The sequence below is a fragment of the Coturnix japonica genome, chromosome 8 (genome assembly GCF_054131305.1).
Source record: "Coturnix japonica strain WE chromosome 8, WE-NBRP24, whole genome shotgun sequence".
NCBI classification, from domain to species: Eukaryota; Metazoa; Chordata; class Aves; order Galliformes; family Phasianidae; genus Coturnix; species Coturnix japonica.
Genome location: NC_140670.1, coordinates 26,732,710 through 26,738,524, shown reverse-complemented (window position 1 = coordinate 26,738,524; position 5,815 = coordinate 26,732,710).

Here is a 5,815-nt window from a genome sequence, read left to right as displayed (position 1 = left end):
GCCCTAAGGCCGCTGGGAAACGTAGTCTGCAGTCAGGAAGGGCGGAGCGCCGGGAGTGGGGGGCTGGAATCCCAACAGAGCGGCTTCCCCCTTAGAGCTGGGCTGTACAACCAGCTGATTCCCGTCGAAGCTCGATTTAATGCCCTTTATCAAAATATGTTCCATCTGGCCCCAGGAAATCATACTGGGTGCTGGTATCAGGGCTTCCTGGCTGTACCAGCTGTGCTTACAGCACGCAAGGATGTGCAGGATTAGGGCCCGACTTTTAGTTAAAGTTCTGATAACTGCAAATCTGAAGCACTTAAGTTATGTTTTGCAGTGGTGCGCGATTCTCACTGTCTTACAGCATGAGCAGAAAGACACATGGCCTTCTGATAAATGGGTTTGGAATGCTGCTGTCCCTCCCCCTCACAACATTAGGCATTGTACCTTCATTGCACAACTTAAAAGAATGATATTCTGCTGACTGCTTGCTCAGTCCATTAATCTTCCTGCCTTTGCGTGTGTCCTACAAGGAGGTATCATTACGGCAGGCTCTTCCTTCTCACAGCAGTGCAGCATGAGGGCTTTTCTCTTCAGGCATGATTCGTGCAGATTCATTTCTCTGACAATGCTTCCCAGAGCATTAAAGCAAGTTATACATGAGGTATGCAAGAGCCGAGAGCCTGGTGCCAAGGTACTGAAAGCCTGGATGCTTCATTCATTCATTGCAGTTATTTGCTAGTAAGAACCTGCAGGTGAAACCATGAACAGACACAGTTACAGGGAAATAAATACATGTTTAGCTAAGTATGTTCCCAGAGCTTCCCAGAGCCCGAGAAGCAAATATTCCTACTGAAGTCAATGGCTGTCTCCACACAGAGAAGGACCAAGGCCCACATGTGCATGAGCACTTCTTCAGCCGGCTCTGGGAGGCTCTTCCAGTGCCTGCTCACACCTTCCTCAGTAGCCCCATGGAAACCCAGTGCTCCAGCTGTCAGCACTAGCAGTGCCCAGCAGCCTCCCCGACACACTTCTGGCACATATTAGTGATGGTCTCTTACCAAAGAGTTTGTCTCCAGGACAAACAGGCAAACAGGGCTAGAGGTGCCCATCAAAACCATTCCTTATTATTAAAAGAGTTGGGTATCTACATAAGCACTCTGGAACTATCATGCAATATTTTAATTACACACCTTATTTGCTTAGATCACATTTACGTATCTGTAATCTAGCTGTGGCAATATTTGCTGCTATTTGAAGCTGTGAGGGTGAATTCTCAGGTGAGTGGCACACATGGCCATCACTGCAGGATATGGAAGCAAGGTGTCAGAGTCCTTCTCCATTAGACAAAATGTAAACAAACAAACAAACAAACAACAAAAATACTATTTATGAGGTCAGCAGAATTGCTACTGATTGACATGGTGTTAAAATTGAAGCTGCAGCATGGAATGCATGTGGTAAAATGTGATGGAGTTTCTCTTGGAGATGCAGCTTAGTCAGGCTAACTGCCTGAAAAAGGAATAGTCTCACAAATGCACTGCTAAGAAGTGCTTAGTACAGATTGCTCTGTAAGAGATCGAGCAAAACTATTTAAACATTACTGTTAAGAAATGGTGCAGCAAGATTCCAGTCAAGGAGACTGCAGCCCACAGGCTGAAATGCAGACCTGTCAAACACTCATTCCCAGTGCTATCTGTAGGTCAGCAGGCTGCTCTGAAAGCATTGCTGAGGAGCATGGGGACACTGCACAACAATGAGAGCTCTTCTACTGGTGTATAGATGTCCCTAATGCAAAGAAAACCTCAGCTTTCCAATTACGAGGCAATGCACAGGGCCTGTGGTAAATCTCTCTGCACTGCCTGCTGCTAAGGACTGACCTAAGCTGAGAATTGTCCAAAATGATTTGTCTGCTGTAATTACCCTGACACAGACACAGGGCATGAGCTGAAGGTCAGCGTCTGACCTCAGTACAGTTTCCACAAATTACTAGCAGCCTTTTTCTTCTTCTTTTTTTTTCTATTGAGAACAGGTGTTTAAATGGGTTTCAGCTACTCCTTCCTCTCAGTTTTAGGAGCAGCAAGTTCTTGTAGGTTTCCCAAACTCCTGCATCAGCAATTAAAACCCAACACTTTGTTACCGCAGCAGATGGAGTCTTTGAAGGCTTAGAAAGAAGAGGTTTGCTTTGACTTTACCAGGCATTGGAAAAGGGCCCAAAAGAAGAAATGTGAGAGACTATTAACGACTGTCAGTATTTCAGTTAGCTAGAAGGATGTGAGTGCATAAATCACATGTGGCATGCTTCGTGGGGCAAGGTTATTCAGCATTCAAAATGGTGGGAACAATGTACCAAACCGTTCATCTCCAGGGCATCATTTCAGATTTGCCTCATGTTGCTAGTGATTAAAAGTCATTACCATCTGCTCAGTAGCCTATTTGAAATGAGATGTTTATCTCCAACAATTTCTAGCCAAGCCAGGATCCAAAACAACCAAAAGCATGATTAGAGTTGCTGATTTTATTAGCAGCCTTAATAAACAGGCTCAGTAAAAGGCTAAAAGGATGTTGTTGCTTTATGCATGAAGGTTGGTAGATTTAATAGAAATGGGTCAAAAGCTCCATGCAGGTCACTGGAATTGCATAGATCAGTGCCTTGAGGATCTGGTGCAATAATGCTTTATAGAGAAGAGATCATGTAGGAGACAATAGTAGCTGTACTATGTGCAATCTGCTGTTGCAGGAGAAGATGAATCCTTTGCTTCTTTGTGCAGAAGAAAGATGCAGAGCTTCCTTCTCCACAAAGATGGTTACTTCCCTTGTCTGCTTTCAGACTGACTTCTGAAGTGATCACAGAATCATAGAATGGTTGGGTTGGAAGGAAACCCAAAGATCATCAAGTTCCAACCCCCTGCCACAGGCAGGGCCACTGACCTCCTGATCGGCCACTAGACCAGGCTGCCCAGGGCCCCATCCAACCTGGCCTTGAACACCTCCATGAACAGAGCATCCACAGCATCTCTGGGCAGCCTGTGCCAGCACCTCACTGCTCTCTCTGTGACAAACTTCCTCCTGACATCCAGAAGTGTTGCTTACACACCACCACACAGAAGAATACGATGCTGGATTTCAGCTTTTAAAGTAGAACCACCAGCACAGGGCCATTTCTGTATCTGTGTTCAGTAAGTCACTTTATGATTCCAGCTTTACTCTCTGTATCCAAATCAGCATGGATAATTGCAGTGAGGTCAATCACAGTTTCTATTCTTCCTGTAAAAACAGAGTTGCAGCTGTTTAAAAGTATAGGTCTTCCTCAGGACTGCTGTCAGCCAGGGGAATTTTGTCTGCATTGGGAGCCATAAAAGCCTAAAGTACACAGAATATTTTTCCTCTAACCGTTCCATCTGGTTGCAATAAGGCACTGATAAATAACTCTTCAATCTGTTAAGTTTATTCAGTCCTGTCTGGATGGCATGAAGCACGTACTTGATTGTGTGTGAGTGGTTCTTCTGAACAAAAGTAGGTCCTTCAGTGCCTTGTTCATCCACAGCAGTTCTGAAAGAAGAATGTCAATTATTGCATGTGAGGGAAAGTGTGGCAAGTGCCATACTGGAGTTAGGCTTGGCATTTTTTGTTAGTTATTGTCCCCCTTGTGCTAAACTGCAAGTATGCAGACGTATGTGTTTTGTTCAGAACAAGATCAGTAGACTGCATTTACACCTGTTTGGATTTTACACCCACATGTTTGCTTAATTTCAGGAATATCTTCCTTCCACCTTTATTCTGTGTTCTCTGAGGACTATTTTTAGCTGAGAATAGTTTAGATAAAGTGTAAGCTTTGGTCAGCTGATTTAATGCCCATTTATAGTGTCAAATTGAGTTGGATTCAACAGAATATAGTACAATTCAAATGTTTTTAGTTATTCCTTCTGAATGTGAAATGCAACTCTGACAGTCAAGTAAGGATGACCACTGATAGGTCACAAACACTGTGGAACTATGAAGAAATATGACACAGATATGACTTAAATTCTACCTTAAAGAGCCGGTTGCATTCACAGGTGAGGACATATCAGTCATGGACTGGGAAGTTACTTCTAAACTCTGATCCGTGTCCAGGTGTGCCTGCAGTGACATGGGATTTAGCACTGTCTGGAATCAGAAGAGTCAGTAATGCTGAAAGGAGAAAAATACATTGTGCAGATCTTTAATTTCGTTACTAATAAAAGTCTCAGTAGGATTCTCAGTTCTTGTTTAAATTTGCACAGTTTCTTCTTGCAGTTACTGTCAAAGAACTAATTTTCCAAGAAGCTGCATCCTAATTAGAAATGACAAAGAACTCACCAGATGTGCATGTGAAACAGCACATTGCAAAAGGGATTGTTTACATGGGCAATTCAAGTCCAAACTGCCCCCTGTAAATTTTGACCATAAGGTTAAGAACACCCAGACACTCTTAAAACTGAGAAACTGCCACTGCTACGCTCAATTCAGCAAGATGAGCTGAGCCATAGTGTATACTTTTATCTGATTTGGGTTTTTTTTTCAGTTCAGTTTTGATTGGAGGACACTGAGAGGCAGAAAAGGAAGACAAGATTCACAAGTAGTTCAAATTGATGTTGGTTTTCTTGCCTGCCTTTGTACAGTTTCCATGTTCAGATAAGTGTGTTACTAGTGTTACCAACCAGCCCTCTAGTGAGCCACTGTCACCCTGTGAGCACACTTACATACAATTACATACAGCAAAGAGAGTAGCTGGGCTCCCACACCTCAGTGAGATGCCCACCTTTCCTCACCTCATTTGACTGAAGGAATAGATCGTATCTCCAGAAAGAAAGCCACCTTCATCCTAGCATTAAATTTACATCAAAGTTAAATAAATACTGTGTAATTTCTTGACATGAGAAATCCGAAACCTAGGAAGTCCTCATCTAAGGAGGGTAAAGAGTCAAAACACTCCAAAAGTTCCAAGATGCTCTTGATTTGGGTTTCAGATTCAGTGCGCTTGGGCTGCCGAAGTGACACAGCCACCTCCTCTGCACAAGCATCTGGGTTGGTTCAAGTCCGCAGCTCACTAAATACTTAAGCAAATACTTAAGCAAAAAATAAGATGAGGGCTGCAAGGAGTCAACATATACCTTATGTACCTCACCAGCCCAAGCAAACGGCTATGATAAGGTCAAAGCCGTAGCTTTGCTATCTGTTGTCCTAAGGACAAATTTAGAGCCAGAGATGTGTTTTCTGTGTCCCGTGACAGGAGGGGTCATTGGCCATTCTGGCAAGTTTTGCCCAGAACATTTCCTGCTGGCATGAGAACAACCATGGCACACCCCCTCTGTCCTCTTTTATTGGCAGATTATCATCCTAAGTAAGCACAAGTAACCATGGATTAGTCCCAATTAATTCAGAAGTGCAAACAAACAAAAGTAGCCATTGCCCATGGGTGAAGGCTGCCAATTGCATCTCTAATGAGAACTCCAGAATCAATAATCAAGCAGCTCCAGGCAGTGAAGTGTATTTCTAATGCATGTTATAATACTGATAAAGGGAAATGTTCCATTTACCATAAATTATTCAACTTATAATTGCTTAGGCTTTGGAGTCTGTAAAGATGCTAATTGCCACCTGTAAGATTAAATTGATGTCTGCTTTTTATTTTCATAAAGGCAGTCTTAAAATGGCATAGAGAAGAAAGACGATTCTACAAATACTTTGCCAAAAATAAAGAGCCACTAAAGGTGGTGAACGTTCTGCTTTTGTATCCTGGGTTGCCATCATTAAAAGGACTCTCCATATTTACCATATCTCCATGAGCAAATACATATTTGGACATAGC